The 15,040-nt window shown below is 37.2% G+C and overlaps 1 long non-coding RNA gene across 2 annotated transcripts; it reads right to left on the minus strand.

Annotated features, from left to right (window-relative positions):
• Positions 1-751: 751 nt before the first annotated feature.
• LOC149007845 (uncharacterized) lies at positions 752-12,951 on the minus strand. Of its 2 annotated transcripts, none has more exons than XR_016175140.1 (3): positions 12,840-12,951; positions 10,260-10,391; positions 752-1,104 (listed from the first exon to the last, which is right to left on the minus strand). It is a non-coding gene; the product is annotated as an uncharacterized LOC149007845 (long non-coding RNA). The 2 variants fall into 2 exon arrangements; XR_016175141.1 differs by having other exon boundaries at positions 11,913-12,951.
• Between the last annotated feature and the right edge of the window lie 2,089 nt (positions 12,952-15,040).

The following is a 15,040-nucleotide window of genomic DNA, read 5'->3' on the forward strand; positions in this document are numbered from 1 at the left end:
GAAGATGGTTCTCCCTTCACCTACCTAAAGACATGGATATGGAGAGGATAATTCAGTCATAAGACCCATTATGAGCAAAATGACCATTTCAAATTCAAATTATCAGAATAAGTAATTGTGGGTTACGAGTAATATTGGATTTTGTCAAAAGTGAGTCATTGGTAATTTTTCTCACTTAAGGGGGGAGACCAGAGTTTCACCTCTCTTTTTATGGACATACTTCTGGCACAATTCTGACAACCTCCTAGGCAGAGGCAATAAGACCAAAAGGGTCTCACGTTTGAACCTTTATCCCCTCCACAATTCCCTAGTTCTTGTGACTGGATTGATGATGACTAACCCAAAAAAATATATATATATATCTTAAGCTTGGGTTGAACAACCTTAAATACAGTGGCAGGATAACCAAAACACAAAAGAAGCTTAAATGAAAAGGATTCACAATTTATAATATAAAATTATGTCCTCTCCTGACCTGGGATATTCTGCCCTGAGATCTAGACCATGATGCCTTTTGCTACCAGGAGGCCATGGTTCAATCTTCTTTCAAAAAATTGGGCAAATAAACGTTTTAATCGCTCTTCAGTTGTCTCCCACCTTTGTAACACAAGTGGACAAATTCTGGCAAGTTCACAGAATTGGTATCCTCTCTTGTGCTCTCTTCACACATCTACCACACACTTCAGAGGAACTCTCACCTCTGGTCCACCTTGTCATCATAATGTGAAAACCTGAAAGGGAGAAAACAATTTTCCTTAATTTATGTTTTCTTCTTTCTTGTAAACAAATAGCAGACTTCTGGGTCATCATCTAACTCCTACATGGGCACTATAGCACACTATTCTGGGATCACCACCTGTAGAGTGCAGATGGAAAATAGTATGTCACACAGTTGCCTAAATTTCTTCTAGTATTCAAACTAAAAGAATAAAAACTCATTTCATATGAATATGTTCTTGTTTACAGAGAAATATAATGTTTGTTATGAATACTACAAGCCCATTAATGCATGTTTTTCTTGTAAGCGATTTCTCTAGCCAATTCGCGTATTTCTTCAGGTGATGAAGGCAGAGGGCCTTTTGGGGGATACACCACATAAGAGCACTGAACACCAAAACAAGATAACATGCTTCAGATTATGAACATCAATTATACCAATATATATATGAAATTTAAAACTCAATGGACGATCAAGCTCAGCAACACTAGTATGGATATTTTTAGCAATGCCAAAACTGAATGGTCAGATTCTAGGCAACTAGGACATGAAAAGTTGTTAGAACAATAGCAGCAAGCAAGAACGTGAAGCTCCTCATTACCACATATAAGGATATGAAATTCCTCAAAATGGGAAATACACATGTTCTCATATAGTGGAGGCATAGAGCCCATGCAGCAAGAAAACTGCCAGCGTCTAAAAACATAAGCGGGCATCATCACTAGAGAAAGATCAATAGTGGCAATGTGAAAAGGTTGATATCCAATCAAAAGATAATACTGTGATAAAGGTACTATATCCATTACAAAGAAAGAGAATGTCTTAATTCAAAGATTAAATTAGAGAAAGAATATACAACATTGTAAACTAGACCGACATAGAGTTTATTTCCTTCCCATTCCTCACCTCAAAATGATTAACATTAGCAATCCAAATACTTGTAGACCACAATCAAATCAAGAGGGCAGTTGAGACAGCGGAGTGGAATGTAAAAATAACTCTTCCTATACTCTTTTCAGATAAAGAGACATTGCTTGGCATGGTCTTCAGTGGATCACAAGTGTAACCTGAGGTCAAGGCATTGAAATAGCCTCTCAGCAGAAAACCTTCGGCACCGGATTCACCCTTTTCTTAACATTCTATCTAGGTTATGGTATTGATTTTATTGAGCAGACACTAAATAGCTAACAACATGCAACAGTATATATATATTTTTAGTAAGTAGCTCTTACCATGACAACTATGGTGGCTAGAGTGGTCAGGATGTAGAAGACCATAATTCATATCAAGGCCTTATTTTACTTTGTGACTGGGGTCAGCTGTTGTTTCCTGCTGATATCCATGGGCCTTGGCCAGCAGGGGACTGTACCAGTGTACAAAAAATTAAAACACTTTTAATGACCAAATCCTCACCACAGTTCCAGTCCAATACCAAAATGCTGAGATTTTTTTTTCAAGGGTCAGAACCCAAATGTTCACTGAAAAGATTTCAATTTAGAATCCACCTCAGACATTATTTTGGCTAAATTTTGGTTAACCTGTCAGGACTTATGATGGAAATGAAAAATATCTGTGACTACAAAGAAAACAGTTTCTAGACATGTTAAGCGTTCAATTTATGCTGAGCCTTTGGTTACACATGAAGGCCCCTTTGACATTTGTCTAATGGTTTAGAGGCAAATTATAAATACAAATGGGAGACTTTTGAGTGTTATTCTGCTTATCCCCTTTTGTTGTCCGCCATCTCCAAGTATACTAGTGTTAGGACAGTTTTAACTTTTTCCCAGCTTGAAAGAATTGGTGTTACTGTTAAGAACTGTTATTTTTTTAACCTCATTGTTTTGTTGGCATACAATTCTTTTGATATTCCAAATATCAACGAGTGCTTTCTAGATGATGTCTAGAAACATATTTTCAGCTATATTCCCTAAAGAATTGGCTAGTGGCATCATCCTTGGCTTCTAAGTTCAGTCCTGGAACTATTCAGATAATATCAGAGGAGCTTACTCCAAACACCAGGTAAATTTTGAACACTTATTTTCAGGATTTGTAATGTTCCAGGGTATGTTTTCTAGGGAGACTCATGTCCGATATATAATTTAAATAAGACTTTATAAAACTTCATCCAATGGAATACAACAGGGGTAAGTATTCACTACCCAGGGAGAAGTTATGAAGCACACACATGCCCACTACTGCAGTGAATTGTTAGTAGCGGCCACAAGCACACATACACTCATCTAATGGAATACAACAATAACATTACCAAAGCCTTATCCCAACCAGATGTAGTTGAATAAATGGATCCTTACTCTAGCTCTTTAGTTCCTTCAACTTAAATCAAATCCCTCTTCCGAGCTGGAGCATCAAAATGGCCATGCCACTTCATACTGGTCAAGTTTCTCTTAGCTTATCATATATCGGGACTACTCCCAACTCAGATCCAATATGGTCATTCATTTCTTTATCCTTCTAATTTTTTCAACACATGCATCCGTCTAACGTCCTCATCTCCACTATACTTAGTTTCCCCATACGTAGATTCTTAATTGCCCAACATTTTGCACCATACACCATAATTAGTCAAATGGCAATCCAATAAAAAGTTTCCTGTAAAAGAATACAAGAATCACACGACACTCTAGATGCACTTCATCTATTGATGCAGGTCTGAACACTTATATGAAAGGAGGAGCCAAATAGGGCCCTAGAGTTTGCAGCCCAGCACTAGTTGTAGACTTGTAGTAGTATAATTCCATAGTATATTTTTCACCTAAATTAATTTCAGCCAGGCATTTTTATGTCTTTGTTATGATGTGTCTCTCTCAAGTGACGAGGTGGCAACGGATGATTAACTCTAGCAAGAATATAGGGTGGAGACGTCAGCAATTGTAACGGGTTGAATAAGTCTCATGAACGTATTAAGGGAAATACATACTTAGTCTTTTTTCCCTAAGTTGTAGTTAGGGAGTGGGGAATTGGTTATTTGGTTGTGACGATAACTTAATTCTCAAGTGTAGTGAGTTATGGGCATGGGTTCAGAGAGTCGTTGTGTGGGTCTTTTTATATATGGGATAATTAATGAAGTGGGAATTAGGAAAAAATTCTTATCAAATTAAGCATTTGCTTATCAGGAGTTTGGTTCACTCGAAGAAACCGTTCCTTGTTTTTCCCTTTCATATCAAAGAGTTATAGGTCGAAGGAAAGCTACTCAATCTAGTGCTTGTAACAAAATGGCATCAGAGCCAAGTTCCACTGTACAGCGACTTGAATGCGTGGAAGCTGATCTGGGGGAGATGGTTGCAACACAAGATTCCAAGTTTCAGGAGATGATGGAAATGATGCAGCAATTTTTCTCAGCAATGAATACGAGGTTGGAGAATGTGGCTGGTAGCAGAAAGTGCGGGAAATCGTCTCATAATCAGTCACACCAGTACGGAGTCGCACCCATGACGACCCAACTGTAGGATTTGACCAATCAAACCTTAGGCAGCTATCTTCCTAAAATGTTAAAGATAGATTTTCCCAAGTTCAATGGAGAGGAGGATCCAATGAGTTGGATTTGTCGTGCCAATAAATTCTTTGATTTTCACCATACTGCTGAAATGAAGAAATTTCCACTTGCGTCCTTCAATTTAGAAGATGATACCCAAGTAGGGCTCCACTTGATCAAAGCGGAGAATGGAACCATTACATGGGTGGCTTTTAAAGAAGCCCTCCACATAAGGTAGTATGCCCCACTTTTTTTCAAGATTTTCTTGGAGATCTAATTAAGTTGTGGCAAGTTGGAACAATTAAATAATATCAAACCTAGCTCAAAAGATTATTAATTCGAGCAAGTCAGTTGATGTAAGCGCAACAAGTTGGTCGTTTTGTTAGTGGACTCAATGACAGCTGAAAGGTGGATGTGCAAGCTTGTAGAATAGCAAGCTTATCAGCGGAATCGGGCTTGCTTGTCTTTATGAGGCAAAAGCCCAATCTATTATGCGTCATGCAGCCGTTTTCAATCCAATTAAAGAGGAAGTGCAGACATCCAAAATTGCAAGAGATCAAGAGACGTCTAGAAGAGGGAGAGGCAGTTAGGCCGTGGAGTTACAAAGAGGTTTGATGTGAAAACCCTATGTGGGGCCCCAGGATGGATCCAGCAGCCCCCATAAAGCTGGCCAAATCCCTTTGGAGGGGTATTCTGGGTATTTTGGCCCTTATTCTATCTTAATTTGTTTTTGGAATTATTACTAGAATTTTTCAAAATTCCTGTTGAGTTCATTTGGTAGTTTAAGTCTATATAGGAATTGCTTGGAGTATTCTATTTTGAGTTGAGTTCTTTGAAAGAGTCCTAAGTTGGTTGCTTTAAATTATTTAATTAGCATGCGCATTAAAGGATAACTTAAAGTGAGTAGTGAGATTCCAATCTAAGAGTTGTAATCTTGAAATAGTTTGATTCCCTTAGGGCCTGTTTGGTTACATGAGTCTGGAGATTTCAAATATCTAGAGATTTCAAATCTATAGATTTCAAATCTATGGAGTTATAATTTATAAAATTAGATGTTTGGTTGTGGAATGAAATCTGTGGATTCATCCTAAAAAACTATTTGATCGACGTGATTTTTGTGAAAGTGCAAATGTATAGTTTTTTTGAAATCTCTGGAATTCACCCTTTCCCCATAAATCTACATATTCACGTTTTTAGTGTAAAAATGTGAATCTCTAGATTTCATGAATTTAGAGATTTTTACAACCAAACGGGTATAATTCTCAGATTCATGAATCTAGAGATTTCAAATCTCTGGATTCATGTAACCAAACAGGCCCTTAAAGTCTAGATAAGAGTCTAGTTTGAATTTTAAGTGGATCTCATTAATTGAGGAGATCCCACTCTAAGTCTTTATTTTCAGGCTATAAATAGCCTCTTCATGTAAGTTTTTCAATCTTGGATGAATTAATGAATTGAGTGTTTGAGGTTTAGGGTCTCCTATGTGGGTAGGCCCTAAAGTAAAAGAAGTTCAAGTTCTTCTTTATGTTCTTCAATTCAGCCTCAAGAGATCAACAATGCATCCAAGCAACCATTCCAGCAGTCAACCTCCAATCTCCAGTGAGTACAGCAGCCTTCTCAGCCTTCCCCCACTCTCGCGCAAACCCTGGAGGCCATCCCCCATCAACCGCAGCATCCCCAGCCCCCTCCCCCTGTCTTTTGACCTAGGGAACCCTCCCCATGCCATTGCAAATCACCCTTGCCCCTTCCCCTTCAATCTTCCACAAAGCCTAGAGTCCCTTCCCCTTCCTCCTTCCACAAGGCTTCCAAATCCCAACCCCATTAGGTCCCCTATCCCTTGCTCTGTTTAAACCCATTCCACCCTCATTAGAATCGCAGAAACCTCTAGGGTACCAGTCCTAACACTAGTTTCTCCAAAGCAACCCTATTTTCTAGTTTTAAGAATTCTGCACTTCATCTTCCTCAAGTAAAATCTGCAGAATTTTGAGAAATTCCAGAAAAATCTTAAACACCTAAACTCCAGCCCCTACTTTCTGAAATAATTTCTGAATTGCAGAACAGCAGTAATCTCAAATCTGGACTGCCAGACAGCCAACCCTAAACCCTTCCCAAACCCTGACTACCCTGCAATTTCAAATTTCAAATTTCAAGTCTGTAATTCATGGTGCAACAGAATTCAGATCTGAAGTTAATTTTCTTAAGGCTTTAAACCCTGTTAGAAACCATAAAACCCCTTCTACCTTGCCGGAATTTCCTGGGCTCCACAAATCTAAGGAAATTACAGTTTTACCCTTAACCCTAGATCCTTGATTTCATCAAGGATGTTTAATTTTTTTTATTTTTATTTTTTTAAATAGAATCTATTTGTTGGAAGATTCTCCATTAATTCCTAGAATTGTGGAGGAGTTACATGCTAGCACCCATGAAGGCTATCGCAAATCCCTCCAACAGATACAATCCGCTTTTTTTATTGGAATGGGAATGAGGAGAAAAATCAGGGAGCACATCAAGCAACGTCACACATGTCAACGACGTAAAAGGGAAAATACCTTTCTTGCGGACCCTTCTCCAACCGCTTCTAATTCCCACCCAGGTATGGACAGATATTTCAATGGATTTTATGGATGTACTGGTAAATTCTAAGGGAAAATCTACCATATTTGTCATGGTAGACTGACTTTCTAAATTTGCATGCTCTTGTCTTATTTCCCATCTATATTCGGCCACCTCAGTGGCTCAAGTTTTTTTTATAGCAAATTTGTACATTACATGGGATGCCTCAGACTATTGTTTGTGATAGAGATCCAGTCTTCACGAGTCAATTTTGGAAGGAATTATTCCATTTGCAAGGAACCCATTTCAATTTTTCATATCATCCGCAGACGGACAATGAAATTGAGGTGGTAAGTTGGATAGTGGAGATGTACTTGCGGTGTTTTACCAGTTTTAAGCCAAAGGAGTGGGTCCATTCGATTCCGTGGGCTGAATATTGTTACAAAACTAGAGTGCGTTCTACAACAAAAGAGGACACCTCATGAAATAGTTTATGGTCGTGCTCCACCCACACTTTTGTCTTGTGTCCCTGGCACAACTTAAGTGGAATCGGTTGACAAAGAACTCAAAATGCAGGATCAAGTTCTTAAACAAATACGGGATCAGCTACAAGTGATGCAAAATCACATGAAAAAAGTGTATGACAAGAAGCACAAGGACAAAAGTTCTAATGTAGGAGATTTTGTCTATCCATGACTTCAACCTCATCAACAAATCCCAAGGCACAAAGAAATCTCAAGTTACCACCATGTTACTATGGACCATTTGAAGTCACCCAAAAGATACATCAAGTGGCGCACAAGGCTACAAACTTTAGTTGCTAAGGGGGGTCAAAAATTTACCCCGTGTTTCATGTGTCTTGTCTCAGGAGAAGGGTAGGAGAAAAGATCCAAGTGCTTGGGGAACTTCCAGACGTCTAGGATGAAGAAGGCATTGTTGTTGTTCAGCCACAAGCTTTGTTAGATTGAATAGTTCGAAGGAAAAAGGAAGAAGTTTTTGGTGCATTGGAAGGGATTGGCTCCTGTAGATGCTTGGGAGAATTCAGAGGAATCAAGGAAGCATTTCCCCACCCTTAAGGACAAGGGTGAAATCAAGGGGAGGGAATGTTACGATATGTCTGTCTCAAGTGATGAGGTGGAAATAGCAGATTAATTCTAGCAAGAATACAGGGTGGAAAGATCAACAATTGTAACAGGTTGAATGTCTTATGAGCATAGTAAGGGAAATAAATATTTAGACTGTTGTTTTCCTAAATTGTAGGTAGGGAGTGGGGAATTGGATATTTGGTTGTAACGGTAACTTAACCCTCAAGTCTAGTGATCGCAGGTGTGGGTTCACAGAGTCCTTGTGTGGGTCTTTCTATATATGGGGTAATGTAGTGGGATTTAGGGGAAAAAATTCTTATCAAATTAAGCATTTGCTTATTGGGAGTTTGGTTCACTTGAAGAAATTGTTCCTTGTTTTTCCCTTTCATCTAGAAGAATAGGTAGAAGCAAGGCTACTAAATCTAGTGCTCGTAACAGTCTTTTGGTTCAGTGGGTTCATTTTAGTTCTAGTTCTTGTCAAGTTTTAAGTTACAAGGACAGAATAGTTTTTTAAATTGGTTTTTTTTTTTTAATCAGTTTAGACTTATAAGTAGACCTCCACAATTTAAAGGCTAGATGTACATGTCAGTTCTTTAAGTTGTCCAAGTCCTAACAGTAGGATTCTTTCCAACATAGTGTTGTTTAGCCCATTATATCCCCCCCCCCATACCCTGGTCTGGCTTTTACTAGTGCTAAAGTACCTTTTTTAATTTGTAATTTGTGCATATTCTTTTTTTTTTAAACAAAGTTTATTCACAATGCTGTTTATAAATTTAAATATGTGAGCCATTTTGGAATCGAGGCCCAATTTGCAAATGAACTTCGAGGCCGCCCGCATCCATATTCAACATTGATAATCAATAATCATTAAAAACAATGACTGGAAATCAGTGAGATCATTAATTTACAGTGTTTAAAAGGAAATGGATACATCAATTCTAATTATGATCAGAACAGAGTACAAGACACTTATTTGGTGTCCCCCTATCGGGTAAGTGAGAGTAAATTTTTCACATTGATTAATGATATAGTACATACTACATAATTATTGTTATGAACTTATGATGCTCGATGAGATGAAGTTATGTTTTTACTATTTTTTGTTTTTCATAATTGTGATTCTCCCAGAATGTTTTTTATTTTTATTTTTATGAATGTGATTGTTGAATGTTGGTTTAGTACTTTAGTTTATTATAAAAAGTATTTGTAATAAAAAGTAGTTATATTAAAAATATGCTAATCCAGCTTTGGTCGCTTTATTGCCGCCTAAGCGCCGCTTAGTCACCTAAACGCCAAGACGGAGCCCCAATCGCTTTGGTCGCTTTGCCGTTTTAATAACCTTGGCTTGGTGGTTTAAGTCAAAGAAGCTTGCAAACCTTGGTGCTCAAAATTCAAGATGGTTGAAGATTCTAAGTGGTTCAAGTCCAAGATCCTTACTGTGACCATGGATTTGGTCTACATATCCATCAAACTCACTTCCTCTATTGGATACCAAGACTTACAGTGGGTTAGATGCAGGTCCAGCTCTTCCCCACCCCCTTATTTCCCCTTTTTCTTGAACCCTAAACCCTCTGTAGAGTACCCAGACCCTAGGAAATTAAGATACTTTATTTCTCCTAATTCTTCCACCAAAACTGCACCAAACATAATACACTTGACCTCCAGAATCCCCCTGATCTTCGACCCCAACCCCTGTTCATTCCTTACAGCCAAACCCTGAAACCAGCAACTTCTTGAATCCAAGATCTTGAAAACCAAGAAAATCAACTTTTTGAATAACTAGTAAACATTCTTAAGTCATAACAAACACTTCAATCAGGTAAGCATTACATTGTATTTTATACCATTTCAGCTATGCTTAATAGAATTTAACGAGAGCGCAATACTTGTGTCATGCAATTACTCAAAATACATTAGACATCAAATAAACGATAAGCTACAAGAAAGTCGTTTGAGATGGCATGACTATGTCCAATGGAGGCCTTTAAATTCCTGACCATGGAGGAGTTCTTTAATCCAGATTGAAGGAACTAAAAGACCTAGGTGTAGACCTAAAATAACTTTAGAAGAAGTGGTGAGAATTGAGAAAAAATATACATGGGTTAAGCTTTGTATCCAGTATGGCCTCAAGTAAAGCTGATTAGAAGGTAATCCATGTAGCCAACCCCATTTAGCTGGGACAAGGCTTACAATGCTTTTGTTGTTGTATATTAGATATTTGTTGCCTGCATCTTTCCTGAACATAATGGCACACACAAGTTTTTACTATAATGCAATCAGTCTCTTGTCCAGTGTTTAGTTATGCAACATGGTATCAACTAAGGATATTTATAAATAAAAAAATAATAATAATAAAAGAAAAAGGAATTCAAATCATTAAACCATAAAGAACAAGGGAGAGAGAGCTTACATTTCCCATTACTTTCTTAAGATTGTCAGAGTTATGAGCCAAAGTGTACTTGAGACCAGCAGGAACTGCCACATAAGCAGCAAATTTAGCGACCTCAAGAATCCCTTGTGCAGTTCCAAAGATGACATCTTACTGAGAAGAAAAAGGAAATTAGTCAAGTCTAGCAATTGAAAGGACAAACCCACCTCGAAGATAAAATACTAAACCTAGTAAAAGCAAGCTAAGAAGGACCAGAAGACCAATAGTCTCATTGAAAGTGAATTTATTGATAATGATAATCATCTTTACAACCTTGAGACTTGTGTTTTGCTAAGATGTGAAATAGAAAATCAAGAAGCAGCAAAGAGAGAAAGAGAGAGAGAGGGAGGAAGACGAGGTATTTTGGAATACCTCTAAATATCTCTTCTCTCCCATCTCTTCTCTCCCCCTCTCAATCAGCTTTGAACCTTGGACATTTGGTTGTGAACACAATCCATCAACCATTCGGGTGACCAAGAGCTGATGGCTTTAATTGATGGAAATTCTTTTATTAAACATTCAACTTTTGCTACTTACTTTTCTACGCTGCCAGCACACAGTGAGCTGCCATTAGCTACTTATCAGTATTGCTGAGGTATCATTTCGGATTTTTTTTCTTTCCTTTTGATGATAAAAAAGAAAGTACAAACATATGTAGTAGTCACATAACATCAGGTAGAGGGATAAAACCAGGGTTAGATTCCTATTATCACTATGAACAAAAGGTGGTTAAGTATAGATACAATCTCTGAGTTCAATACAAACATAATTGAAGACAGTTGTATGGATATAGTCAACAAAAGGGGGGCAAAATAAAAGGGTAATGCCTCAATAGGAGCAAGCAATAACTGTTCCCATCTGGGAAAGTCGGAAACAACTACATCCACCAAAATGTGTAGGGATTTCACCAGCTGCAGGCCATAGTAAAGCGCCGAAGTCAAAACATCAATCCTTTAGATTCGATTCATCTTCCCACGTTGAATCGAATAGCAGATACAACTTTGAACAAGTGCACAAATCCAGCTACTGTCATGGAGTGAACTGTCTACTAGTAAACATTCATAAGTCATAACAAACACTTCAATCAGGTAAGCATTACATTGTATATTATATCATTTCAGCAACGCCTAACAGAATCCATCAAGAGGGCAATACTTGTATTTTATGAGCTATAGGAAAGTCACTTGAGATGGCATGACTATGCCCAATGGAGACCTTTAATTACCGACTATGGAGTGATTTAATCCAGATTGAAGGAACCAAAAGACCTAGATGCAGACCTAAAATAACCTTAGAAGAAGTAGTGAGAATTGAGAAAAGATATGCATGGGTTAAGCTTTGTATCCAGTACGGCCTCAAGAAAAGCTGATTGCAAGGTAATTATCCATAAGCTGGGATAAGGCTTAGAATGTTGTTGTTGTTGTTGTATGTTAGACATATCTTGCCTGCATCCTTCCTGAACATACTGGCACACACAAATTTGTACTATTACGCAATCAGCCTCTTGTTCAGTCTTTAGGATTCCCCCCCCCCTAAACTTGTTCAGTGTTTAGTTATGCAACATTGGTATCAACTAACGATAAAAAAAGGTATTCAAGTCATAAAACCATAAAGAACGGGAGAGAGAGAGCTTACATTCTCATCACTTTCTTAAGATTTTCAGAGTTATGAGCAAGAGTACATGAGACCAGCAGGAACTGCCACATAAACAGCGAATTTTGCTACCTCAGGCATCCCTTGTGTAGTGGGCATTTCCGAATTCTGGGTTCTCTAGCTCAAGAGTTTCTATTGATTAGAGTACCTCCTCAAGCTGATAGAGAAGGGTAAAGCCCGATACCCGATACCCGATACGCTCATCATCTTCAGGAGGTACTCAAACCAATAGAAACTTTTCAGCGGCACAGAACTCAGAAAATGCCATCAGTGACATCCCTTGAGAACCGTATCACCCCCTCGAATCCAAAAGAAAACCTAGTACAAGCAAGCTCAAGAACAGATGATGAATATATATATTTTGTGAAGTAGAAAAGCAAGAAAAATCTACGACAGAGACAGAGAGAGAAAACCATTCAGTACAGCTGAGGTATCATTTCTGATTGATTGATTACCAAACAAAGAGAAAAAAAAAATCATTTCTGATTGATTTTTTCTTTTGATGATGAAAAAGAAAGTCAAACAAATGCAGTAGTTAGATAACATCAAGGGGATGGATACAACCGGAATCAGATTCCTGTTATATCGCTGTGAATAAAAAGGCAAGGCAAGCTTAGATGCAATCTCTGAGTTCACAACAAGCATAAATGAAGATATTAAGAAAAGGGAAACAGAATAAAAGGGTCAGGCATCAATAGGAGTAGGGAATAACTGTTCTCATCTGGCAAAGTCAGAATAACTACATCCACCGAAATCTATATGAATTTCACCAGCTGCAGGCCATAGTAAAGTGCAAAGTCAAGACATCAATTCTTCGAATTAGATTCGTCTTCCCACATCGAATAAAATGGCAAATGTCACTTTGAACAACTGCATAAATCTAACTACTTCCAAAAACGAAACGCTTACCGGTAGTTTTTGTTGTGGAGTTTCGACAAAACTTTGATAGAACTGAAACGAACTGAGTTTGCACAAAAATTACTTCAAATGCAAATGCAATTAGGTTGTTCTCTAAGGGTCTGTTTGGATACTTGAGTGGTTACTTGAGTCTCTGAAATTTAGAGATTTCAAATTAACTGTTTGGTTAGCTTGAATTTTTTGAATGAAATTTGTAGGTTTATCCTAAAAAAATATTTATTGAATTATGATTCAAATGTTTAACACTTTGATAGTAGGGGTGAAATCTCTTCATCTCATACCCATAAATCTATAGATTCACGTTTTTAGTGTAAAAATATGAATCTCTAGATTTCATGAATCTATGAAATCATACAATCAAACGAGGTGAAATCTCTGAGATTTCACCTCGTACCCATAAATCTACAGATTCACGTTTTTAGTGTAAAAATATAAATCTCTAGATTTCATGAATCTATGGATTCATACAACCAAACGGGTAAAAATCTCCCAGTTGTGAATCCAGATTCACGTAATCAAACAGGCCTAGGGCATTTCCACACTTCTACCCAGCAGCGGCAGTGAGCTTTTCGAATTTTTTTTTTTGGTAAACCAACATTCATTTCAAAGAACAGGGAAATGACAAGGTGTCAGAATTACAAAGATCGAACAACCAAGTAGTGGAATTTGGCCAGTTAGTCCTCCCTGTTAAGGTAACTGCCTTCCCAACTAGAGAATGAGCAACAGTGTTGCATCCCCTAAGAACAAAGTGAAAACTACAATCCATAAAATAAGAAGAAAGGTGGATGATATCCTCTACAATTCCCAGCTTTTCGAATTAGGGCCTATGACAAAGTGGGCTTTTTAGATCAAGGCGGCCCATGACAAAATGAGCTTTCTAGATCAAGGCCTATGACCCATGGCCAAAGTCATATATTAATATTAATTATTAATTAATATTATATATAATTATATAATCATGGTTGGGTTAGACTAGGGTTTAGGCTTGGTTTGCAACGTACACAAGTTCGCACCATACTATGTGAATGCGATCCTTAACCCCAAAGATATATTACGCCCTTACCATATATAAACCAAATAACCAGCTCTTTTCTTTTCAATGTAGGAATAAAGTTCCCGTCACAAAAACCATAAGATAAAGCAACTTAAATTATACATATATTCATATTAAAATAATATACATAAATTTTGAACATTTTTCAACAGTATTTAGCAAAGCTATAGCATTAAACAAACCCATCAACAAGAAAGATATCAAAGATACTATCCAAAAAAATAAAATCAGAAAAATCTAAGTTTTGGTATTAATGGTTTATTGCCAATTTGGCTAAGGTGTTGCGAGGTGAACCACAGCCTTAACATTGTAATTGGTCATAATCTTCGAGCATGGATCTTTCATTCACTTTATTTTAGATTACACGCATATCAAACATCTAATCATGTAGATTGAAAATTTTTCTTTCCATATAAATAAAAAATCTAAACTCACAATCATTATTCCCCCAATACCTCTGATCATTTCCATCGAAGTTCAACTTGTACAGCCCCAAATCCAACCTCCCAGTTATGCTGACAGATATATCCAAGCAGCAAATTGACTATGCATTGAAAAAGAGACCTCACTTTTAGTTATATTTTATCATCATCATATAACTGAAAGTGAGAGAATATTTTATCATCATCAAATAACCGAAAGAGGGAACCATTTTTCCTTAATTTATGTTTTCTCTTTCTGTTCTTGTAAACAAAAAAACACACTTCTGGGTCATTGTCTAAATTTCTTCTGGGTAACCTTTTATTCAAATTAAAAGAATAAACACTCATTTCATCTTGAGTATGTTCTTGTTGCTATGACATTTACAGAGAAATAAGGAGGATATTATAAATACAACAAGCTCATCAAGGCATGTTTTTCTTGTGAGCCATTTCTTCAGGTGATGGAGGCAGAGGGCCTTGGGAGATACACCACATAAGATAGCTGAGCACCAAAAACAAGATAGCATGCTTCAAATTATGAACATCGAATATACCAAAAAAAAATGTATACGAAATTTGAATCTAATGAGAAAATATATGGGATGATTAAGGCTCTTTTTGGTATCAATTATCATTGTCAATTATGAGAAATTTTCATTATTTTAAATTGTTTGGCATCTATTCTGAATTTTATTTTTATTTAAAATAATAGAAAA

This window comes from Hakea prostrata, chromosome 8 (assembly GCF_041222555.1).
Source record: "Hakea prostrata isolate BN-2017 chromosome 8, UWA_Hpros_2, whole genome shotgun sequence".
NCBI lineage: Eukaryota > Viridiplantae > Streptophyta > Magnoliopsida > Proteales > Proteaceae > Hakea > Hakea prostrata.